Below are 26,723 nucleotides of genomic sequence, written 5' to 3'. Positions count from 1 at the left end.
TTCTTGCTTTCACGGAGCCGCCTAGAAACCTGGTTGAGCTCTAGATAATTTTTCGAAAGCCTGATGCCCTCTGTAGTGACACGTAAGAGCCGAGAAGTAAACCCAACCCATTTTCTTCCCAATGAGATCAGCTGGTCGCTTTTGATTTTCTCTAGAAACCTATCGCTTCAGGATCATTTTTTTTCTTTTTTTTTTTTTTTTTTGAAGTCAAAGTCTGTTTCCCGTTTGGTAGGTGACCTGTTTAATGTTTTCCCTGTGTCTGGGAACTCCTTAGTGTAATTAGCGACCTTTGAACTCCACAACTAATCCTGAGCTATTTTGTATTCCTTACTCATCTTTAAGGCTGGACCTTTCTTTTCTTTTGAGTCCGCTGCCACAATTAAAGAAGAAACAGCTGCATTTCAAAGGGATTCCAATTCCAGAAGCTTAATCGTGATTGACATGTTCTTATTCTAAGCTATAAGAAACTCTAAGAGTCCTTTCTTGGGTTAAAACTTCAATCATTTTCTAAAAAATTATCTCAATATGGATTTTATTCATTTTCTTTGATAACCATTCTTTGCGATTTTTTTAACTTGAAAGATGCTTTGAGTTTGCAATGAATATGAACTGCGCCCACCGAAAGAATGAATGGTGTCAGGCGCAGGCTAGATGCAGAAGGGGCTAAATTCCATTTATTGTCAAAATCTGATTATGAAACCTGACGGCCGCCGTGTAGCTTGACATCCTTCCATATGCCCAAAAGGTAGGAGAGGTTGAAGTGCTTGCAAATGAACCCCAGGAAGGCTGGGGAGGGAGACGGCAAGAGAGCATTCTCCAGCCCTATACTTTTTTTTAACCTGTTTTTTGCAATTTTTATAGCGCAGATTAAAAAGCCGTTGCCTTACAGCCCTGGAAAAGCCCTTCTTCTCTCTTCGAGAAATGAATTCTCCGTGAAAAGGCATAGCAAAAAGCCACTGCCATAAAACAGGGATAATTCATATGCTTTAAAATCGTTGCCACAACCCCACAACAAACCCTGAACAAGGCTGCGGTGCTTAAATCTCTTCCGAGGGTTGATCCTAGAAAATGATGGCAGCTTGTTGGGTCCCATTATTTAATTATCTCCATCCCACTTACATTCGAATTCAGCATGACCTCCGAAAGATGGGCTTAAAAAGAAAAAAAAGCTTGAAAAACCTGTTTGTGTGCGTGTGTTTGGACGGATCCACACGTGCGGTGGGCAACGCTGATCCGTGGGCATCGCTTGCAGCCGCCGGTATAAACCTGTACGAAACGATCCCAAAGAGCCCCGGGTAAGGCAGCAGGCAAGACCCGGTGTTTCTAAGACAAAGGTCAAATAAAAAAAGGATGTTAATAAACAGCCCTCCGGTTTAAAGGGACTTTTTTTTTAAGGATTACATCTTAAATTCCAACAAATCAGATTTAGGAGTTACTGAAAGTGAAATTGATCCATCCCTCAGCCAAACTTTGCAATACTTTCCTGTTCTGACATCATTTAGATAGTTAGCTGTATTATCAGATTAAAAACCATTGTACAGGGCCGCTGAAAGGAAAAGGAGCCAAAAAGCTAAACACTGCCTGAATTCTGAACCTTTTAACCTGGCTGAAGTACGTTGGTCCCTGTTATGCAAATACCTTCAATCCTCTGCTAAGTTCAGTGGAAATAATTTTCTTGAATGACAGGTTTATTCAGCAAGGATTCAGTTGGCGATTAATCCCCCTTTGATCTAAGGTATTTCACTTAACTACCAGTTACCTCGTCCTGACAAAGTGCAACCGAGATTAGGGAGATCACTAGAACACGACCAGGGTGTGCGTTTATTCTCCCCAACCGTTCAAAGCGAAGGGCCAAGAATGCAATCTATTTTCAGTATTTGAAGATGGAAAGTCCTGTCTCCTAAGTTAGAAAGTCAATTGAATACCAAATGGTGTTTGGTCCTGACGGAACAGGACACACGGCTGCCACATCGTCTCCAAACCCAAGATATTCCCACTAACTGTGATATTTGCTATGACCTACCCCGGACCTTGTTTTGCAGCCAGGTTTTTCCTCGCTCTTACAAAGCTGCCGCTTTATTTCAGATTAGCGCATGGCGCGTGTAAAAGATCTCTGCTTTTGAAAAAGCGGATAAGGCATGACATTTTCCAGTTTTAATCTGTCCAATATTATTCCTTGGGATTCATCTCGCTTTTTGCTAAAAATCCCTTTTCTACTTCTCCAGCAAGTACAGGCGTAGTGCAATATTTTTGTGCCAAAACCCGCTCACGAAGGAAAATACATCACGACAGATTACAGAAGTCATTCGCTAAAATAAAAGATTTAAGGCAACTGATCTGTGGCTGCCTGACGTCTGAAGTAATATATTTTTTTCTTTGCTTATTCATTCGCCAGTATGTTGGCTTTTTGCTGAATTATGACATCATTTTGTAGAGGTGTAAACTGCAAAAATGCTGCAGCGACCCAGACGGCACCATGGGAGCACGGTCCTGATCCAGGGCTTAGCTGGGTCAGCCCGTGAGAAGCTGATTACGGGATTGGGCGTAAAGCTGTATTTTCTTATTGCAAGTGGAAAGGCGGAACAATATCATTTGCGGGATTTTTTTTCCTTTGGTTAAAGTGGCCGCCAGGATTTTCATTCTAAACTCTCTGATTTTAGGGGGCTGTTTGTAGGTAAATATGCCTGAGAGAGGGGAGAAAAATTATTTTATTCCACTTTTAGGACCTTGCCCATCCTGAGATATTAGGCAGTTAGTTAAACAAATTCCTTCTCCGTAAGATCTGTTAAAATCAACCTCCTAAAGCTAAACCGTGTACATATGTCTTTGCAGAATCGGGGCTGTATTTAGGCATTTCTATGTTCTGCGGGCAACCTTTAAACCACCCTTCAGATGTGGTGTTGGTTTTTTTATTCCCTTATGTAAAATACTTTGATTTTTTTTAAAAAGCTGCTCCGCAGGGTGAGTACTTGCATGTGAAGGGGCTGTAGCCTGCGCTGGAGTCCCCCCACCCTGGCTGCGTCCCCTCCTCATTTACTCCCATTTCCAATGAACATTTCCGAAGCGTTTCCTTGCGGGACTCCTTGCCCGCAAAAGCCGCAAAATCCCCCCAAAGGCTCATCGAAGGCCCCCATCACACTTGATCAGGTCAATAATACACAAACTAAGAAGGATTTGCACTTGAGACAGTAACAGCTTCTTAAGAGCCATTACAGTGTAGTGGGTTTAAGAAAGAAATCCCTTTTAAGAAATGCCAAAATCTGGAGTAACGTGATAGTCTGTAAGGCTTTAGGGTCTTTCTGGTAAATATAACGTTACATGTACTTCTGCTTCAGTAAAAACAAAAAGGGAATATTTTAAAATATTTTCTATATTTACTATATTGACTATATGAACTCCACAACGAGCCGGTGAAGGAAAGAAATTACGCTTTGAAAATAAGCCCGAACTGTTGTCTGCCTAACGTTATAGCATAACAAATAGGACACAGTGACCAGAAGCAATCAAAGCGAAGCCCCACGCTGCTCTCTGTACTGCCTCATTGGTGATAGATAATTGATGACTCGATTTAGCTAATGACTACATTAAATTATTTAGGAAGATTGGGTTGTATTTATACGAGAGATGGAAAATGCCTCAACTGCATTCACTTGCGTTTGAAGCAAAAAGCAAAATGTGGAGGGGGTGTTCTTTCTCTGCAGTGGTTGTGTGTGTCTGTGTTCACGTGTATACAACATATACATATAGAGAGAGCATAAATAAGATGAGAAATATCTTAGGACAAAATATCTGAATGGCATTTATCAGCTTCGTTGCCTGTTTTTCCCAAATTGAGTGATAACGAACTTTCATCAAATACATAGCATAGGATGATATTTTATTCTGATTACATTAAAAGCTATTTCCTAATTAATTGTAGTAATCTGTTGCTTAATTTCTTAAGAAATAGGGGGTTGTTCACAAAACAGAAGGCATCTCCAACATCCCTAGTGTGCGGATAATTTCCCTTTTCAGCCCTCAGCAGCATTTCTAGAGGACAAATACCTTAAACCACTGCACAGAGCCCTCTTTTAAATGTAATGTACAATAGGTCACCCTCCTAATTGCAATAAAGGGCAGGGAGCTATTAATAAAGGAAGAACTTTATTTACTTCAGCAACATTGCAGGTTTTATGGGAGAGGCTCGTATTCTTCAAAGGCCTTTTCTGCCCCCCGGTGGTGACACTAAACCAGCGCTTCAGCTGCAAAAACCAGCCTTGCAGGAGGGGATGACTTCTTAGCTGTCATTTAGTTATGGTGCTTATATACGGCGAGTGGGTTATCCAGCAGGCCACTGCTTCACTGGTGCAACTGGTTTGCTGCACCCTTATATCTCGTGAGTATTGCAAACTCTTTTGCTCTGCTGCCTTGGATTCGGTCATCCTGGTCTTCACCCTTTTTTATTTTCTTCTTTCGTTTCTTGCTCCTCTAGGTAGATGTTTCCTCAGAGTCTGCCTAGCGGGTAGCTTAATTTGGGGGATGGAAAAGGGTTGGGAATGACTTTGTTACCAAAGCTTGGCCTTTGCAAATATTTAGGCTCATTCTCAGCTTAATGCCGCAGCAGCTCCCGCCCCTCCGAGCCCCGAGCAGACCCGACTTCAGCCTGGGCCACAGCAGCTCCCTGGGATGGGCCAGGGGAGCAGAGGTACATCAGCTGGGAAAACCTCTGATGACTACGACAAGCTGTGCAAAGCTTTGAAATGGACTCAGGATTATATGCTCGAATTGCTATGAATTTGCCTCTTGCAGGACTTCAAGTTTTCTTCCAGTTTTGAGATGCCACACCTGCAAGACTCAGGAGCACAATATTATGCACCTTTCACCCCTAAACCTCATCAAAAATGCAATAGCAAGCATGAACTATGATTTTGTTTCCATTTATCTACTTACTGGCAGAAAAAGTGCATCCATACTTAACCCTGAGCTTAACTGAAAGCCAGTAGAAACAAGGTCAGACTCCAGTTGGTATCGTTTTATTTGTTGATACCAGTGGGTGAGCTGAGATTGCAGACGAAGCAATCAGAAAAATAATGCTTCGCGTTGCTAAAACAGACACATTTGGCCTCCAGTCACAGAGAGAACAAGCAGCATGAAACGACATCAATCCATTTTGATGGACATCAAATCCAAATCCATGACAAAATCACTTTTCAAATCACTGCACCCCCAATCCTTGCTCTAATGCATCGATTATGCTTCTCAATCTCATTTGTGTTTGTCCAAGGAGCAGGCTGGAGAATAACTGGTGCCAGATGAAGGGAGTTTTATTGTCCGACCAATTTGAGAAGAGGATCGGGGGCCATCACTGGGGGAATAAGTCATCGCTGGACATTTCTTCACCTTCTCAACAGGTGCGCGTATCTGTTTCTGCAGCCGAAGGGAGCTGCTTTCCTACATGAAACCGTAGATCCGCAGGCAAGCTCCCGGTGGCACTTCTAATTCAATTAACTTACTCACTGGAACTACCAGAGAAACTAAATATGACGAGAACAAGAGGAGAGGCTGGGCCAAATTAATAGGATGAGATCCTTTTACAGGCCGGCCAGCAATCCTGATCAGCAGCCCTGAAAAGCAAATTGGAACAAGCAAATTGCTGTTGAAAAATTCTTTCAGCACTCGGCTGTTGCTACTCAGCCGGTCATCGCCAGGAGTCAGAGGTTGAAAAATCCCGGGCTGGTGCTGACAATGGAGGCATTATTATGACAAACATTTACATTTTATTTATTAAAGTGTCGGAGGTAGATTAGTCTCATCTTCAACCGCTCTGGATGGGCCGCACCATTCTGAGGGAAGACTAGCGGAAACAAGCATTTTATTGTATGTGCGTGGAAATAAATCATATTTCCCACTCCCAGCCTAATGAAAGGAAACTCAGGTTTTGAAGATTACACTCAGGAGAAGGCTTTCTTCCCCCAGGACTCCTTCTTTTTAGGAAAAGTGCAGTACGGGGGATTTTTTCCTGATTCCAAATCAAGTTCTCTAGAAAATAATGTCATTTTATGCATATGGCTGACCTGACATGTGCTTTATGCAAAAGTCCTGCTGCTTTCCTTCATGGACACCAGGGTACACAGCAAACAATCCATTCAAAGTGTCCAATCAAAGCTTCATACAGATGCAAACTAGTGTGTGGGTATTGTTTAAGTGGTTGTGTAATTGAATATAGTGATCGCATATGCATGGGATATTCGTTACCTTGTAAAAAGAGTAATTGCATGTTCATAGCTGCAATTTCCACTGAATCTCTTGACTTTAAATAAGTACTGGAGAAGGAGAGGGAGGGGAAGCTGGGCGGGGGGAGCAGAGACAAGTAGCAAATCATATGCACATCATGAAACATCCTTCTTCTGACTTACGTCCTGGATGTTATTTTATAGATAATAAAGCACCGATGCCTCTGTAGAATAAAATGTTGGGGGAAAGAAAAGGCAAACATGCCCAGCTAGAGCCCAAGTGAATGGTTTCAACTGGAAGAATAATTACAGCGATTAAGCGCAGTAGTTCCTCTCTTGTGGCAGTGCTGGCTCCGATGCAGCGGGTCCCATGCCAGGGCTCCTGTTTCTGGGGAGGGCTCTGGCCTCAGATGTCCAAGCGGGGGGCACCACCTTGGGCAGTCTGACCTCACGAGCAGTCTGACCTCACGGGCAGTCTGACCTCACAAGCTTGGGGCCTGCTGCTATAGAGGAACAATACCCATTGCCACCTTCCTCCTCGGCTCTCGTGTGACGGGGCACACAGCAGAGAGCAGGTCCGGTGCTGATGTTTTTTGCAGTAATGACCTCAAATCCAGCTCTGTCCTTGTCAATTATTTGAGAAAGCTAAGCCCCAAATCCTTTTACTCTCTCCTGCTGCTCATGCCTGCTGGCCCACAGACAAGAGCCAAGGGACCACTTGTTCATGGGAAGATTTTTTTCAATTTTTTCTGTGGTTTCCTTCTCTTCTCCTTGTCATCTGGGGGCATTTCCTTCCTTGACATTTCCTTCCACGGAGTGGAAGGACAGATGAGCGTGAGGGCAGCAGCCAGTCCCTGATCCTTGGGTCAGGAGGGTGCTGGCCCCAGTCCCAGGCTCAGCACAGACCCCAGGGGTAGGATTTGTGTGTTGGGTGCTTTTGGCCAGCGAGGCGGCTGGTGACCTGCATGCCCAGGCCCTGCCTTTCTCTAGAAAGCTGTGAGCCTCCAGCACTCTTCTTCCCCAACAGGAGAAGGCACGCTTGTCCCGCCTGCCTTGGCGTGCGGTCATGGTACCAGGCAGGGGCTGTGGCAACACAGTCATAAAGGGCAAGAGCATTTTGGGGGGTGATATTTTGCTTGTAGATCCCAAAGGGGGGGACACTCCATGGGCCATAACATCTCTCCTGCCCCATACCCAAGAAGCAGCAAGAGAGTACGTCCCAAAGCAATCCAACAAGGTGCATCTTGCAGCAAATATATGCACTTTCATTCCGGCTCTTCCTAGGCAGCAAAGGCTAGAACAAGCCATAACAGCTCCAACCTATGCTGGAGGTTTGATGCCACGCTCAAAGATCTGGGACGATGGCCAAGGTCCATCTTGATCTCCAAAGCTGCACCAGACTGAATTGCAATGAGACTTCACTGGCCAGCGAAGCTACTGCTGCTGCAAGACTTGCACGCCTACAAGGATGTGTTGCTTTGTTTTCCTTCTGATGGCCCAAACCTGGCATAAAACATCCTTTCTGTGACTGCCCTCCAATGTTCCCTCTTCCCCTCTTGTGTCTGGGAGATGGTGCTGCCCCCGAAGCAAGGACCACCTTTGCTTTGTGTCTTGTACAATGCTACCAGCCAGTTGCACAAAAGCACAACCTAAACAACTTGCTCAAGCAGAAATCCACGGGTGTTCCTGTCAGTGTCCAGCTAAATCATATTCTGCAGTGAAACTTGGAGCATCATCATGCACTAAGGAAGGATGGAGAGGAAAGTTGTCCACTGGCTTTCTTCTGCAAAAGCATGATCATGTATGGAAGGAACTGTTCCACCTATTTTAGATGAGATTAGCAATAAATCTTTATTTATCCCTGGAGAATGGGTGTAGGATCCCTTTACACACCCTCGTAAGCCTAAAGCAACCCTAGCAGCGTGAATAGTTGGACTACTGATACCTGGTCCAAAGAGTAAGGTCACTGTATTAAATTCTTTGCACCCTTTTAATTCCAGTGACTTTATTTAAAGCATTCAATATTTTCTATCATTTATGTTTCAACTTATTTTTAGCCTTTTTTTCACTGTCAAATGTATTGAAGCTGACATAATTATCGCTCTGACTTCGCCAAAGGCATGTATTTACCTACTTGTTAAAAGGCTTTTTCCATACTGCCATGCTGTTGCTGTGACAAGATGACTTTAAAGGCACAGTAGGTAAAATAATATTGTATATTGCACAGCAACCCCAACAACGAAATGTTAATTTAACCAATAAAGTAACCACATCGTAATTATAATAATCACTATTTCTTATCTCTTAACGGGGCTAAAAGTGGAATTCAGATTTGCCATGTAGTGCTTGTCAGCTCTGAAATTACTACACAAATCACTCAGAGCAGTGAAGTTTTTAGCCCCACCACCTCTAACTCATGGAAAGCAAGGAAAGGATTCTCTGGAGGAGACCGATGTGGTCTCATAGCCACCATCTTCCTCCTCCAGCTTCCTCCTGCTCCAGCTTCCCATCCTGCTATGATTTTCCTTGTCAACGCATGGGACGTTTGGATGGGTATTTGAGATTTTTCCATCTCAGTACTTCTCCAACTGCTGTTAATGCATCCCTCTGCTCCATAATACTAGGACTCAAGCAAAAGAGCCATCTCTAAAGCAACCAAATTCAAGGCATTAACCCTGAGGAGCAGGTGAAGGGCAACACCATCACCCACAGAGCAAGGGGAGCTCTCAGTTTGGCCAAGCCCAGCTGGTGTCACAGGTTGGACCTACACTTCCCCATGTTCTGTGCTCAGCTGTGCTAGGGCATGGTCATCCACACCATCCAGACTGGGCCAAATTTGGGCAGCATGTGGCTCCCATCTCTTTTACATGTTTTCATCTTCCTTCCATCAAAATCAAGGGTCAAAAATAGCAGCACCCAGGCAGGTCTCACTCTGGTAGCAAGTCATCCAGGGGGTGTGCTGGGACATACTCTTTGATCAGGTAATTTGCAATCAGCCATAGGATTTAGCTGTCATTCTTTTGTGCTTCTAAACCTCTCTGCTGGCTTTGAAAGTCCCATCCTGAAGCTCATTCCCAGTGTCACATAAATAAATGGATGCCAAGTTCTCTTTTAGACTCAGAAATGAGTTACTGAAAATATAGTAAATCTGTAGTGATGATGGACATTTAGGAAGGCAGAGAGCTTACAGTGGCAAAGAAAGGGAAAGACAGAGATGGAGAGTCTTTTTGTGTTTGTAGGCATGGCAAAGAGATACGACAATGCTGCAAAAACTGCGCTTGTCCTTTTGCTGAGCAGCGAGTTAGAAAAACTGTGGTTCAGTGTAGCTTGAGGGAGGATGATCTAAAACTGTACAAGAGAATTAGCATGTCTTAATCCGTGGCTGCTCCCCAAAATGGCAAGGCAGGAGCCATCTCAGGGTGGTTATCTCAGCTCCAGCGAGGAAGAGTCTGGCACTGCAGATCTCACTGCTTGGACCAGCAGCGAAAGGGCAATTGGCCCCAGCCTGTGCCCAGGGTCCCATATGTGGTATGAGACCCACAAGCAGATTCAAGACATCCAGGGGCTGAGCTGTGCTTGGGAACGATGTCCAGCTCAAGAGAAAGGGGCTGCCCTTACAACCCCTTTCCATGGCAGAGATGGGACGGTCCAGCAAGCTGAGCACTAGCTCAGCCCTCAGCAAGGGCAAGCTCAAAAACCTGTGCTAGGGCGTGCCACAAACCCTCCTGAGATGTGGGGCAAGACTTTTAGTGCAAATAGACCTGCGCAGGCTGGATAGGAGGCAGCTGCAGGCAGAAGACCCTATAGATTTGTCAACACGGTGCTAAGCCTGGACTAATATCTGCTCCAGGACATGGCTTCCAGACCAAAGATGCCTGGGATCCTGCCGGCCAGGAGCCCCTGCGGTACAGGGGTGGCCATTGTCCTCCCGAAGGTCTTGACATCCTCTACAGAGGGGCCTTATGAGGATAGTTATGTTACAGGCTGAGCAGCGTTGAGATACTCTAGCATCACGAGTCTGTGTGAGGTCCGAAAACAGATTTTTCCCTTCTCACATTTTATGGGGTGTGGAAATAAAGCCAATCCGCATCCCAGGCCAAATTCCCCAGCCAGATGCCAACCTGGCTCCTGCCTGTGATCCTCAAGCTAATATTAACTTGTCACAGAGGCAACAGCAGAAATGAAAAATGTGAAGAGAGGGCCTGGGTCCACGCTAGCATAGGTTTTGAATTTTGCTCCAGAATTTTTGACATGAAAATTGATTTATGACTTTGCAACATACCTTAGGAATCACCATTAAAAATCAGCATACTTAACACTTGCTACAGGCAGGTTTTCAAGACACCATAGTCTTTCCCTTGCCTTAAAAAGCCATGGAAACAGCAGTGTTTCAGGTAGCATGGTGCAGCAAACCTTGGTAAATACTGGACTGCAGTTCTTAAACTGCACTGACAAAATCACCCCGCAAGAAATTAAGCAGCTCTCGGTGAGGCCAGTGGATGCCGTAAGCCAGGGCTCACGTTGTCCTTTTGCACTACTGGCCAATATGAATCCAGCAAGGTATTTCCTATATTTCCCATGGCTACTTCCAAAGCTGATCTTTCTTCTCTCTTCTCCTCCGGGGATATCGCAGGGGCTGGACACCAGAAAATTACCCACAGCGAATCCATCCTTTTCTCCAGCTAATGAGGAAATGTACCAGTAACTCTCTCCTCTGTGTTAAAAGAGAGGGGGTTTAAGCCATCTCCGCATGCCTTCTCATCACCCCAGCGCTCCCAAGAGCATTTAACACCAAATCCGCAACACGCATGGCATTTCCCAGGTCTCAGTGGTGAGAAACCTTCATTGTCACCGGCAAATGCCACATTGTACATTCTGGGGACTAATGGTGAGCAAATGTAACTGTGCCTCTTTTTAATTTTCTCATCAGGTTAGAGGCATGTACATCGTAGGGGTTAATTGTCAGAAACTTTAATTGTTACCCTATGACTCCTGCTTCCCTTGTGTGTTAGTGGCACGCAGTCGGGTCTAATAGTGAGAAAATTTGACTGTAGCTCTACCACACTCTCTTCATTAGGCTAATGGAACATTTTCCTCTCATTTTCTCCCTAGGGTAGCTGTAGGAGTGCTACCTTATAATTGTTGCTCTTACTGTAATTGGCAGTAGTAGGAGGATGTATAATCTCATTGTCTTTCCTGTGCGGTGGTAGATTTATTTATGACCTATTGACAATTCCCAGCCAGCAGCTGTAGCGCAGTGAGCATTGCATTAGCCTTTCCCCCCAGCAAAGGGAAGACTACACAAAGGCTGTTATTAACTAGAAAGAACATGAACCCAAGATGTCCCACAGGACCACGTATTAACATCACTAACTGCAAACAAAGGCGCTGCTGACCCCGAAGATACATTGGTATCTTATTCCCAGGAACAAGACCAACCTTTGTGGATTCGCATGGTTTCTGGCATGCCTCATCTCACCGGTAAAACACAAATGGTTAAATTCATCTCCAGAGTTGCTTCAGCAAATTAACACCAAAGATGGACCAGGCTGTCTTCATGCAGATGCCACACTACCTTGCACCATACTTTGGTGAGAAAATGAGGTCTTGATTCAGCAGTAAGCACATAAGTGAGGGGGGATATTCCAGCACCACTCAGCACAGCACATAAAGACATGCTTAATTTTCAGTTCCTGCTTTGGGATTTTGCTGAACAGGGACCTAAACTGGTTTGGCATGAATAAACCTGATCCTTCTTCCCAAACGTGACTGTTAGGATCCAGAAGCAGCTTGTAGGTCACAGCTGCTGGTGCCAGGTTTGCTGAAAGATGCAGCTTCCCCATGGATGACACTCTGCGAGCGGCTATCTCCATCCGAGGCTGCCAGCGATCTCATTTATGTCTCCATGGCCTTCCTATCTAGGAGCTGCTGCTCCTCTTGTCCCCAGCTCCAGAGGAAGGCTCTTTGTGTTTACTCACGGACCAGCATTTTCATAGCAGCATCCTCAGACCTTTAAAAAAGCTGGGCTCAGTGCAAGCCGTGAAGCTTTCCAGGCTGGAGGAGCATCATCCTGCAACAGCCTGTGGACAGGCACTTATTCAACGGGCCCAACAGAGCCAGGATCAGGCCCTGAGCCATAGCGTTATACGGTGTTACAGCAGCCACTGTTACACTGCTGCTCCACGACCGCTGAGGGTGGAGAAAATAAATAAAGGTAAGCAGTGGTGTAAGTCAGCTGAGGATCAGAACCTGAAGGACGTTAATGCAGATCCCTTCCATTATCCGTTTTTTCAGTGGGTGAAGTGATGCTCTTCTTTCCAGCTCTCATCCTCAAGGCTGAGGCAATCAAAGCAACATCTGGAAAATCCCTGTGTCTCCAAAATAGGGAGTACATGAAAAGCAAATCTCTCCCCTCCACGCTACTAGCTTTATTTATTTGTTTTCCCATCTTCTCTCTGCTTTTCAACAAAGCAAAGATGAGAACAAATTAAAAATAAAGAGGGAAATGAAAGAAAAAATACTGACCTAGATTCACTGGCAAAGCAAAAACAAAAGAGAGAGGGAGGGAATCACAAGATGTTCGTGCTTATGACAAGGGTCCTGCTCACCTTCGTGCTGCTCAGCCAGGTCTATCCGTGCTCCCGGCTCTTCCCAGCCCAGGAAAAGCAGTTTTAGAGCTGGTCAAGGGCATTTCTTAGCAGGCAGGATTTTCTCTCACGGAGGCATTTGCCAGCTACGCCTGGGAACGTGACCCAGGTAATGAGCTTTGCCATTCGCCACGTCATGTGCGGGAGCTATTTTGGGAGCCAAACCAGCTTTCCTCCTCTGGTGAAATGCTTTGAACTCGGAGGGGTTGTCTCAGGGATGTCTCTAACAATGAGACCCGTAACACCCACCCTGACGTATTTAGCACAGTTCGTGGTGGAAGCTCTCCCAAGAAAGGCTGGAGTTTTCAAAGGGAACCTCGTATCTTCGGGCAGGATAGGAGACCCTGCCCATCCAGAGGCAGAGATGCTGGAGATGGGGTTGCCCATGCTTGGCTGGAGCCTGGCATTAATGCGGTGGGAAACCAAAGCATGTAGATGTTCTGCAGGAACAAGAGCCTGGGTTGTCCCACAAGGGCAGGAGCCATGGTGGCCCTGGGGAGTTGTACCTTGAAAACGAAGTTTTCAAAGAGGAACGGGCACATGGCTCATCCAGGAGGAGATGGACACAGAGCCTGTGGTCTTTGCAAGCTCCCTCTTGAGCCTTGTGTACCCCAACACAGGGACCACCCTGCCGTATTTCTTAAATCCCACCACTGATCCCACTCCTCGCTCTTTGTCCATGCCCAGGCCCCGACGCTGGCTGTTTGTCCTTCCCACCGCAATAACAGGGTCCAGTTCTCCCAGTCTGAGCCTCACCGGGTGCCAGTGGAAGTTCTGCTTGCACAAGAGGGAAGACCAGCCCTTATCAGCAGAGGATCAGCCCCTACCAACGGCAGCACACAGGTATCGATAGCCAGGATGGCTTTTTGGTGTCAGAAGAGTGGTTTTGCTTATCTTTCACTGCACACAGATGAGCTTATTAAAGCCAGCTAGGTCAGGCACATGATATAACAGTGTGATCTATGTAAAAGGCCCTGGGAGGTGTTCATTGTGCTGAGACACTCCACTCCTGACAGATTCGTATGAAAAGACTTGACCAGAGCCAAATCTTCCCAACAAAGCCAGTAGCAAGCTCCCCACTAACTTCAGTGAGACCAAGATTTCAGCATCGTTCACTGGTTTGTACAGGGAATATTTTAATGAGTCCACAAAAGGAATTACTCTCTCTGGAAAGCATGGAAAAAAGAAGAAACAGATTTTTTTTTTTTAAAGCCTGTAAATAAAAGCTAGAGCTCATTGATGACTTCAGAAGGAGGATGAGTTTATTTCCCCAAGCTGCAACAGTTCATGTCATCATTGAACAGAATCGCTGTTGCTCTACCAGACCCAGCCTAGCAAACCTGAGATGAGCCAGGTGATCATGCGTTTCAGACTCACACCTGGGAAAAAAAAAAAAAATCTAACACTTTTACAGGCTCCCGAATCCAGGAAAAATGATTTTGCAGTACACGAGACTCATCTGCATTGCGGCTGGGCCTCGTTCTTCCCAGTGCAGCTGCAGGGACATGAGCGGCCACATCTGCCCACTCACCCAGCTGAAAACTAATCAGGTTCGTTCTCAACCGCATCCTCTCCCTGACCTGGCTGGCCACAGCACGGATGCTGATACAAGCCTGCAGGCTGGGTACGGCCCAGGATTTCATTTCACCTCCTAGACAGAAGATTATTCTCATTTAGGTATTAGCTAACCCTGACTTCCCACTGGTGGGCAGCTGGAAGTGCTAACCCCTTCAACTGCTGTTAGATCCAGCAGAAGACGTCTGCCTCCGGCCGGCGGAGATAATCTCTCTCTCGTGTGCTCCCCAGCGACACGCACCATCCAACGTTATCAAATCCAGCTGGTTTGCGTGACTGGCTCTTGCTCAATCAGCAGCTTATTTAGAAAAGTTAGTTTGCTAATTGAGAAAAGTTTAATGAATTTTTGCTGTATGAAAAAAAAAAAAAATGATTACTTTATATTACCAATGTGTTCATTTGAAAAATTCATTACATTTATGTATTGTGTTTTCATGTAAATACCTCTGCCAAAATGTATTAGCAAAGAATACAATATTATGGTTCATGGTTCATGTGGTATCTGAAAGGAATAATTGTATAACTAATCAGTGAAAACAAAGTAAATGTTCCTCTTGAGCTTGTACAATAAAAAACTGAATTAAAACTATTCAGGCTCAAAAATGCAAATATGCCATGTTTCCCATCAGCAAGAAAATAAAAAATTAATATTTAGAAACCTTATAGGAGATCCAGGGTCTCTGGGATTTTCTGACAGTATCATGGCAAGGCACTGGTCCAGTCTTTGTTCGAACCACTTCTTCATAACACCGTCCTACAGCCCCACCAAACAGTCCAGGGTTGGTTTGGGTTTGGGTAGTTTATTTTTGGGGGTGATTTTTAACTGCAGCTTTATCAGGTGGTCTCTCCAGTGTCATGGCAGAATGGGAGCAAGGCGATACAGGGAAACAACCCCAAAATTTGCCCTCTGCTCTGGGCATTGCTGCATCTCAGCCCAGCTCTGACAGCATCTGCCAGGAGCAGTGGGACGTAGTGATTCTCTTCTCTTCATGTGACGGCAAGTCGTCTCAGAAATGGTACGGCACCAGGGTAGGACTGTCTGTCCCGTTACCTGCACAAGTCCTCACCCCAGACCCAGGAGGGAGCGGGGAAGCAGAGGGAAGGGCTTGGGAAGGATTTGAACTCCCCGCTAAGAGCACAGCAGAGCCATGCCCAGCGCTAAGCAGCCGGTGGCAATGGCCGTTCGCTGGGGAAGAGTCAGTGCAGCTCCCATCCAAACCCTCGGGGGTTATCTGGGGTTACCTGTAAAATACAGATAGGAAGCAACCAGCAATACCTCTGGGTAGGAATATCATGGAATCATACAATCGTTTAGCTTGGAAAAGACCCTTAAGATCACCGAGTCCAACCATTAACTTAACACTGCCAAGCCCGGCACTGAGCCATGTCCCTAAGCGCCACATCTACACGTCTTTTAAAGACCTCCAGCCATGGTGCCTCAACCACTCCCCTGGGCAGCCTGTTCCAATGCTTGATAACCCTTTCAGTGAAGAAATTTTTCCTAATATCCAATCTAAACCCCCCCTGGAGCAACTTGAGACCATTGCCTCTCGTCCTATCACTTGTTACCTGGGAGAAGAGACCGACCCCACCTCTCGACAGCCTCCTTTCAGGCAGTTGTAGAGAGCGATGAGGTCTCCCCTCAGCCTCCTTTTCTCCAGGCTGAACAACCCCAGGTCCCTCAGCCGCTCCCCATCAGCCTTGTGCTCCAGACCCTTCCCCAGCTCCGTTGCCCTTCTCTGGACACGCTCCAGCCCCTCAATGTCTCTCTTGTCGTGAGGGGCCCAACACTGAACACATTATCTGAGGTGTGGCCTCACCAGTGCCCAGTACAGGGGGACAATCACTTCCCTAGTCCTGCTGGCCACACTGTTTCTGATACAAGCCAGGATGCTATTGGCCTTCTTGGCCACCTGGGCACACTGCTGGCTCATATTCATCCGGCCGTTGACCAACACCCTCAGGTCCTTTTTGGCCAGGCAGCTCTCCAGCCACTCTTCCCCAAGCCTGTAGCGTTGCATGGGGCTGTTGTGATCCAAGTGCGGGACCTGGCACTTGGCCTTGTTGAACCTCATACAACTGGCCTCAGCCCATCAACCCAGCCTGTCCAGGTCCCTCTGCAGAGCCTTCCTACCCTCCAGCAGATCAACACTCATGCCCAGCTTGGTGTCATCTGCAAACTTACTGAGGGTGCACTCGATCCCCTCGTCCAGATCACTGATAAAGCTATTAAACAGAACTGCCCCAACACAGAGCCCTGGGGAGCACCGCTTGTGACTGGCTGCCAACTGGGTTTAACTCCACTCACCACCACTCTTTGGGCCCAGCCATCCAGCCAGTTCTTTACCCAGCAAAGAGTGCACCCGTCCAAGCCACGAGCAGCCAGTTTCTCCAGGAGAATGCTGTGGGAAAACGGTGTCAAAGGCTTTACTAAAGTCTAGGCAGGCAACATCCACAGCCTTTCCCTCATCCACTAAGCGGGTCACCTTGTCATGGAAGGAGATCAGGTTGGTCAAGCAGGACCTGCCTTTCATAAACCCATGCTGACTGGGCCTGATTGCCTGGTTGTCCTGTACATGCCATGTGATGGCACTCAGGAGGATCTGCTCCATAATCTTCCCGGGCACTGAAGTCAGACTGACAAGCCTGTAGTTCCTGTAATATCAATGAATTAAAGTAATTTCCCAGTTATTTCCCATTCATATATCTCTTTTCATGTATATATGTAGCTCAGACTGGAAGCATGAGACAACTTTTCTCATTGATCTCACAGGGATCCCTGTCCTTGCACAGGCTGCTCTGAAAAGCCACAGATCAGAGCCATACCAAGATGGGATTTTTCGAAGCAGAGAGGCTGGATGAGCAGCACAGCCCATATAATTGGTACAGCAGGGCCACAGCCTCTGTGTTTTCCAGGTGGCAGGGAGATGTGGCAAGCAGGTCAGAAGGAGGGAACAAACCAAGGGGAGTCCTCCTGACCCCGGGCCCTCCCAAAAAGTAGGGGAAAAAGAAGTTTTGCTCAGACTACAGATAACTCAGTGTGGTCACTGATGCTGTATGTCTGATGGGCCCCAAGACCTCAGACAATGCACAGCGTGGAGCCTACTGGATGGGATCTGCATGTCCTGACAGCAAAGGAAAAAAAAGCAAAGCAAGAAGCAAAGGGAAAAAAAAAAATCCACTTTCAGCACCACTTTGGGTTGTTCTGATTTTCATGGCCAAATGCCAACACCTTTTTCATCACTCAGGTACTGGCAGGGCTGAAGGGCTTCACCCAGGCTGCCAGCAAAGAGGCAGCCTCCTTCAGCAAAACCACAAAAAGCAGAGGTGGAGGAGATCCAGCGCAGCCAGGCCAACCGCCAAGGCCGCGGGGTACGAGATGGAGAGCATCCAAAGCTGCTCACCTGGGGAGGATGCCTAGACAGAGCTGCCGGTTCCCAAGATAAATAAAGTCACCCAGGATGCCCTATGAGGGGTGACGTGAATCCCATCTCTCTTAATCGAGTGGGGAGCCCAAGCCCCCACCCCTCGGTCCAGCAGCTGGGGTGTCCCTTTCCGCAGAACCAGGCTCATTCCTGTAGAAAGGTTAATATCTGCAGTGCTAAATTATTAACCGCCTCAGGGCACACACCGCTGCTCTCAGCCGCAGCCAGATAAAAGCACTCATGCAGGCTTTTAAAGCAATTTTGGGGGCTACCGCAGTAGCCTTGGCCGTTACGGATGCAGTGGCTGGAATGGAGTAGCTCCACTGGAATGTGGTGCCTTCTCGGTGGGGTGAGTTCAGTGTCCGCTGCCAGCCTGTGCCCTGAGCAGGCAGGACAAGCCACAAGGCCACCGGGGCTCTTCTGGGCTGCTGTGTCAGAAATGGCCTCGTTCAAGTGTGCACTAGCTCTCTCTAACCACAAGAGTGTGCCTGGACCACAGTTTTGGGGAAATGTTAGCATTTTGCTAAGACGATGTGAAAACCTCTCCTCTTCATCCGCAAGAGAAGGGTCCTGGCTCTACCCTCTTACCTACACAAGATCCCCAAAACATCACTGTCACCTCTGGAAGCCACCCCACTCCTCCCAGCCCCCAACCATTACTGCTCCTCCCCATCTTGCACCCGCTCTGCCCCCAGCAAAACTGGGGTTTGCCTAAACCACTAAGACGAGGTCTAGGTGTTCTGGGAGAGTCTTGATCCTCCTTTCGTCCAAGGACGAGCCACGGTCCTCTGTAGGCTTGGAGAGAAGAAGCAGGAGTTTGGAGCAGGCACTGCCTTTTGTTACACGTCTGGGTAGGGGGTTTCTGCCCCAAGGACATTTTTATTTCCAGGCATATAGCACTGGGCATCAGTAATGTTCCTTAAAGCTGTAAGCTCTGGAGATGGGTCCTTGTGTCTGCAGGGTGGGATTCTTCTCACCAGTCTTTAAGGGGTGTCCTAACTGCTAACTTCATCTGAGCTGGTTACTCAGGTTCTTTACAATAAATAGGCATTTCTAGGGCAAGACCCATCTGAACTGCTTCAGTTGGTGACTGTAGGATGAGCATGGACTGCAGGATTAAAAAGCGTGTTTCAGCCCACGTGAAGGGAGCCAAGGGTGACTAGTCCAGCCCTAGGTGTCGGCGCTTGTAGACATTGTGTTTGGTCAGCAAATCTCACCTTCACTGTCTGGATATGATACGTGTTCGTATGATATTTTGGGGTAAGGTATCATCTGGGGAATTATGTTAGGGGAAGCCAAGCTGATTCGGAAATTTACTCCTGCTGTTTGAGACCGGCTTTCCATGCAGGACTGTTCGTATCTGTATATCACTCACTTAGCTGCTCTGAGCATGGCTTGATCTCAGATCATTTGAGCATCAACTCCGACCCCTTATGGCAAGCGCTCTGTTTTGCCACTGTCCTCTGAATCAGCCCGTGCCGGTTACTGCCAGAAGTAGGAGGTGGCGGAGCGGGGAGTCAGTGCTGCATGGCTTTGCCTTCTGCACAGACGGGCAGCCTTCTGCAGCCAACGCCAGCTGCAAGGCCCAACACACAGGCAGGAGGTTTTTGTCTGCAGGGGCCTCGGAGTAAAGCTCTGTGCCTTTAAATTCACAGTGACGTATGTACCAGACGGATAAAAGTGATTGCTGACCTGCATAGGGTTGAGAGCTTTCACAACAGCCAGCGCCACATGGTGGGCTCACACCAAGGATCTGAGGTGTGATTTGGAGCTGAACACTCCCACGTCCATGGGCATTTGGATGGAGCTGTTTGGGAGCCCCTGTAGAAATCAAGCCAAGCTGCCAAGTCTTGGGCTTGATGCAAAGCTGAGCTCCCTCAAAGCAAAGGTGATGAGGAAGATGGATTCGGGTTGGCAATAGCTCCCTGTCATTTTCCATTTGCGAATGAAGACCAAACTCTGCCGGCAGTTGCCATCTGTATCAGCCTACGTGGACACAGCCATTTTTCTGCGTGGGATCCGGGCAAAATAAGATGGCCGAGATAAACATTTGGTTCAAAAAGTGCTTACAGCCTACCAGGTGCAAAATGACATACTGCTCATCTGAAGGCCAGGGTTCCTCCTGGTCCACTGTCTAACCTCTCCAAAATGGGACTGGTGGCCTGCCTTATCTGTTCATTGGTCTTAACGTCACCTTTTCTTATGCATATAGGTGGGAGGATTGAACATCATATACATGCTATGAAAACATTAGAGCAGAGAACCTTTTGGAAGCCACCTGGCTATTTCATCAGCAGTGGTTCTGGCTCTCCATCTATGTGGCTTCTCCGATAAGCTCATTTTGAACAGCTTGTGTTGTATTAATTCAGCAGCAGAGTTGTTTCTGTGGGACTTTCAGGGGGGGGGGAGGTTGTTGATGCCCTCTGTGTGTGCACTTAAATGTTTTCTCCCTCTACTTTGGGGTGCAGCAGATTTGGGGAGCATATTCTGGCCAGGCTTCCCAGCTCTGATCTGCTTCTCCCAGCAAAGGATAGATTTGGAGAATTTTTCTTTCCCTCATCCCACTTAGACAAGAGTCAAATATTGTAGACAATAAACTAACCATGGTGAATTTTTTTTCCATATAAATAAGTATATGTTATTTTCAAAAGTCTTGAATTATACCTTACAGATGAGGTTGTGCTGTCAACAACACTGGACTACAGCAACAGTTACATTCAACAGCAACGCCTGAAATATAAATAAAGCTGACAAATAACTGAGTGTTAAATGCCTATTAGTTATTCTGACAGTCTTAAAAAAAAATTGTGGATTATGTTAGGACACAGATTCTGTCTTCTCTTTCTCTGCCTAGTCTATTACTTTTCTTCTTCAGTTTTGCTGGGAATTGAATTTTTTTTTCCATAGAACTATCAATACTGCTACCCAGATTTCCTTCCTGAGCAGGTAATAGTCATTAGAGTCTATCATTATACATATATAGTTAATTACTTTTCCCATGTTTATTACTTGGTACTTATCAACACAGAATTTCCCTGGAGTTGACGTTACAGTCACTAGGTATTGGGACCTATTCTCTTGCCTTGACACAAATCTTTAGCTTTGACTATCCCGCGTAATTGTGTACTACCAGCAAGCTGTGGCACCTCAGAAATCCCCTTCTTTTCTGGTCAGCTCCAAATATTCTGAACAGTTTGAGTAGACCTTTAGGGGACCCTGCTTGATAACCTCCCCATGGTGAAAAATGATCATTATTTCTTTATTTTCTTTCCTCTCTTTAAAAAAAAAAAATCCTGACAGGGCTTCCCTCTTACCCCATGATAATGTCATTTCTTAAAGCACTTACTGCGATAAACTTGCTAAAAAGCTTTCTGTAGTGACTGATCTTCCCCAGTCTCCAATATTTCCAAGTATCTTAGTGTAAAATTAGACGACACATCTTGCCAATTTGCCTGCTACAGAAACAAGACCTGCCAGTCGGTGGTTTCCAGGGTACCCCTTGCATCACCCGGTGTCATAACCACACTGAATCAGACTGATTCAACCCACACTTGCTTTTTATCTTGTCTCCAGCACTGGCCAAAGTGAACATCGAGGAAAAGTACAAGAACAGGATGAGCATAAAGTGTGTTTCCTCCGATACTATCTCAGTCTCCAACAATTTGCCTCTTGGGAACTTCCCGAGCCAAAGATGTTTGCAGATAGTTAGAAGTCCTCAGTCGATGCTTCTCTCTGGCCTCTTGAACCCACATAAACTGTTGTCATTCACAATTCCACTTTATCTGTAGCCTTTTGCTGTGTGTGTGCGTGTGTGCGTGCGTGCGTGTGTACACACTCCCCTCCGTATCCATCAAGGAATCAGAACTGAGGTACTCAAGACAGAGCAAGCCATAGATTTACATCATGACATAACACCGTTAAAATCTGGCGTCACATTTACCACTTTCCATTCCTCTGGTAAGCATCACCGTGTTCATAAGATTTTTTTTGTTACATTTCTGATGCTTATTTTTTTCTCTTTCTAATATTCGAATTCAGGAAGTTTGACATTTTCTACCCTGAATGTTTCAGAGGATGCTGGAAAACATCCAGTACTCATTTTATCACTTTACTTTTTGGCCAGATTTCAGTGTAGCCTTTTTTCTTTCATGCAGAATTAAAAGATCATACAACAGGTTAGTTTTTCATACGTTTTATTGTTTTAAATAATTAGTTTAATTTAGGCTCCCTTTGTGTTCTCTTTTCACAGACTTTGCAATCAATATGTTTACTAGCAACTGAAGACATCATGAATATACGTGTGTATTAGCAGATAAAGGCAGAAATTACATTCTGAATTCACTGACACGAGCATTCACCCCTACAACACGATTTTGAGAGTTTAATCAAGAAACAAAAACTTGTGAGCCCAAACAAAACATCTTGACTTTCTCATTTCAATTGCTAAATACTCACCCAGGCTGCATATGAATGAATTACCAACCCGAAATTATGTGCATAAATTATTTGACAAACAAGTCTGAGTAATGAACAAATGTGGGTGAATTGCTGTGTTGGGGAAAAGAAAGCGAGGCATGATTCATTCAATCACCTACTCGTTATGGCTGATTCCCTAGGCTCAAATTAGGCAATAATCAAGGATCCTTCAGCACGGCGGCTGGGGCAAGCTCGGGTGGGCTGTGAGCCTGCAGACACAGGATTTGAGAGCTTCTGCGTAGCTGGGACGGGTGCCTCCGGCAGCCAACGCTCCTTCACAGTGCTGAAGCACCCGGCCAGTTCTGATGCAGGCACTTGGACACCCCACACGCATCAGGAAATTGCAATTCCTGATCTCGCTTCAAAATACTCTCAAGTGCCTCTGTGCCAATTAATAGTCAATATGTGGCCTAAGCCAGACTGACTGCTAGCTTGTAGTGTAAGTAGGGTTATCACACAGGCACAGGTAAAACTTACCTTGTGTCTTATCTGAGTTTCAGTACTTACACTGGATACAGACCATGCACTGAAGCCTCACAAGGATAGGTCCTGCAAACTCCACTTTTGGCACATCCCACAGGATAAACCCCGATGAGGATTTGTTTCCAGGAAGCGCTGTCTTCCAGCCTCCAGACAGAATGGGACACTCTAAATATCCATCCATAATCCTCGTCCTTGCAGAGTGGCGGGGCAGAGGGAGGAAGGGCTCTCACTGCCGCTCCCAGGACGTCAGCCTGAACCCTCCTGAAGGCTCCTTCCAGTCAACCCGGTGGTGAGTACCAAATCACATGGGCTCAAGCAGTGCCACCACCCTGCCACCACGCCGTTGCCTGCAAAGCTCTCCCCTATGCTCTCCCAATGGATCTAACGAGACTTTGACAATGGGATTCCCAGTAAGCGCGTTATATTGCAGGATAAATTATCCCTTGTTCCGCTATCTGCTGCGTGATGACCTCCTGCTATGCCGAGGAGCAGGAGGCACTGCTATCATTATGCACATCAGCAGAGCAGAACAGCCATTACCCGAAAATGTGAAAATGATGCATAGACCAAATCGGATCCAAATCTATATTCCCAGTTGTAATTACAGAAGAGTTTTAAGAGTGATTTAGGAGATCTCTACCTCTTAAGTAAGGCTGTCTTCTAACCATTTCTTCAAAGGCACATTCTTTTTCCATGCAGAATTATTGGTCACTTGGATTTTGAGCTTTGCATGGTATTTCTGTAAACCTTGTTCTTGACGAAGGATCCTGACAAACTTGTACACAGCTTATACATTGAGCACGACCTCTACCCAACAGCTGCTCTCCGTCCAACCATGCCCTCAGCCCCACCTCCTGCCTGCTGAGCCAGTGCAACACACAAAGGTCAGCTTCACAGCTTTCCGGCTGCCCTTCGGCCTCACCAGGCACATGTTTCGTAGCTGTGGTGTTTTAAGGAGAAGCATTGCACTAGCTGTGCTAGATAGTTACTCGGTGCATGCACAGAAGAAAGCCGGATCCAGAGATCATCCAGGAAGCCAAGGATGAACAAAACATCCTCTGTCCTGAAGCTTTTTTTAACCAAAAAGCTTTAACACCTCTCCAATCAGACTTTTGGCTACTTAGTCTTCTGCTGAATTACAGGACGCAATGCACACTGTAGTGAAGAGCAGTAGGTGAAGGTTTTTGATGCAAACATGGGGCTAGCTAGATTATGAGCATGAGCTATGTTCTCCTTTCGTGTGTCCCCATCACATTTTCAGGGTCCACCCCTGAAATGCTCACAGCTTGGGTTTTGGCTAGCAGTGCTCACTCAGTACTTAGGCAACATGGAACATATGTTCAAAATGCCTTGAAGAATGTAGAAGTTACTATCCCCATTTTAAAGGAGAGGAGAAATAAAAGCAGGAAAGAGATTAAAACCAGCAGTCATGTAGTGGAGAAAGAGGTTTCCACTGTAGAAGTCCACTGTCATATTGACAGCTTTACCACTGAATGTCGTTTCTTTGTTGCAAAGGCTGTAGCAGCCAGTCTTTTTTTTTTTTTTTTTCCAATGTACAACTTTTAGATCAAGACCATAATTGTAACAGTTTTGTCCAGAGTCATGACAGGGCATCAGTGAAAGAGCAGAGTAAAAGCATTCAGACCATCAAGGGTGCTGTTATTTTCCTTTCGGAAAACTATACAGCAAAACAAGACTGAACATTCAGCTAAATCTGAATTTTGGTTCTGCTGACCATCAAAACAAGTGTAAAGGTGAGATTCCCAGGCAGCTTTTACTCCAGCCATCCTCCTCCAGCCGCTCCTGATTTCCTGAGTATCAGTAGCAGGTGGTGCAGGAGATACTGCCAAGGCTTACTTGGAGGATATTTTTGAAAGCATTAAAAAAATTCCCTTGAACTATTCTGAGCACTGCAGGCAGCACTTTTCTGCCTCGGAAAGGAATGTGGAAACTTGCATTTCCTCACTAAAAGCAAAATACCACTGCCTATCTCTGGCCCTGCATGAGCCAACGAAGCCTCAGTGTAGAATAGGCAGTATGAGTTGAATTCTTGCCCCAGGGAAATCAGAGCTATTGTTCAGTGGCATCAGGATTTGATTCAGTGTGAACAGGAGAAAAGGCAAAACTATGAGATCCCAGCCAGCAATATACTTAAACCCACATCTAAGCTTAAGGTCATGAATAGTCCCAAATCAAATACAAGTACTACTAGATGCACTGGTCTTAAGTGAATAAAAATGGGTTTATGCATGCACAGTAATAAATTTTAAGAAGGATGATGTTTTAAGTTGCCTAATTCCCCGCGGCATTTTGGAGTTTCTCTTTCTAGTTATCTTAAATATCTACACCATGATGAAGAGAGTGACAAGATCAGCATTGCCGCAGTGTGGTGTGGAGCAAGCGGGAGTTTCACTTCCCAGGCCAGCTATTCTCCCTCTCTGCTCCCCGAGGGAGTCCCGTTGAAGGGGAAATTTGCCCCTGTAGTGTCGTATAAGAGAAGCGAGCAATATGCCACTTTACACTGAAACATTTGTTTAATACTCAGTGTAATGTAACTTTTAATATAATTAGATTAGCAATCACAAAATACTTTGCTAGTTCTGTTCTCAGTGCCCTGCCAGTGAAGTTAATATTATGAGCGATACAGCGTTAGCTTCCCGTTTGACACACATGCCTGTGATGTAAAATCCACTTTTGACAATAAAAGATTATTATGTTGCTGAAATTTAGTAAAAGCTGAGTACAAAAGGACCTCAAGAACCTTCTTTAATCTATTTCTGTCTAACAAGAAAGAATCAGCTGTATGCTTTTTGTTCTTAAAAGCTTTCCAGGCTAACCGTCTCCAGGAGCTTATTGCAAGACTTCACTGTCTGCACATTTTTCAGAATTCTCTTGGTCAGTACTTCTTGTCCTGTCCACCACGGACATGAAGAAAAGATTATGGTGTCCCGTGTTAGTTGACTCTTTCATAAGCTGAAGAACCCCAGCATGCTCACTTTTCCATCACAGGCCCTGTTTTCGAGCCCTCTGCTCATTGCTGTGTGCTGCTCCGCACGCTTCTGAATTATCCCCCATGGTTCTCGCAGAGCAAAGCCCAAAGCTGGGCTCCAGCTGGTGCTTCCTGACAGCTAAGGGGAGAGAAAGGGCTCCTCTCCATGCTCTTTTCCAAAGAACTCCAGCTCTTCTCCAGTTGTTCTCCAGCCTGTATTTGTGTAGCTGTTTGTTCCTTCCTAAGCCTAGCACCTTGTGCTTACCCTAATCAAAGTGTCCTGCCTTTTTCAGACTGTATTTCTAATTTCTCAAGATCCTTTGCAACTCTGGCCCTGTCTCTGCAGTCCATCCTTGCATGGCGCTGCTTCCAAATGTAAAAAAATATCCTTTCTAGTCCATTGAAAATATTGAATAATACACGAGCTCTCACACAGTGTCTCTTACACTTTACTGGTGAACCACTGAGAATTATCCTCTGAAACAATTTGCACTCAGCCATTTATAACTTCATATATATCACGTTTCCTTGGCTCACTTAGGAGAACATCCTGTCAAAAGTCTAACTAATGTCAAGACTTACAACTTGAACTGTTTCTCCTCTGTCTCAAAGCCTGTTACCCTGTCATGTAAGGAAATGAGATTGGTTTGACATGATTTGTTCTTGACAAATCCATGTTGATTGTCACTAATCTCCTTGTTTTCTCCTAAATGCTTACAAATTGTTTGATTATTTGTTCCAGGATTTTTCAGGAAATTGAAGATAAGCTCTTGTGTCTATAATTTCCTAACTCTTCCTTCCAACCCTGCCCTTCTTCATAAGTTTCCATTCCCACCTTCTTCGTTCTCCACATTTTTTAAAGGTACTTACTCTCCTAAATATTTCATACCATAGGGAGTCTATCAGCAAAAGAAAA

This window comes from Mycteria americana, chromosome 5 (assembly GCF_035582795.1).
Source record: "Mycteria americana isolate JAX WOST 10 ecotype Jacksonville Zoo and Gardens chromosome 5, USCA_MyAme_1.0, whole genome shotgun sequence".
Taxonomy (NCBI): Eukaryota; Metazoa; Chordata; class Aves; order Ciconiiformes; family Ciconiidae; genus Mycteria; species Mycteria americana.
Note: the sequence above shows the minus strand (reverse complement) of the source record.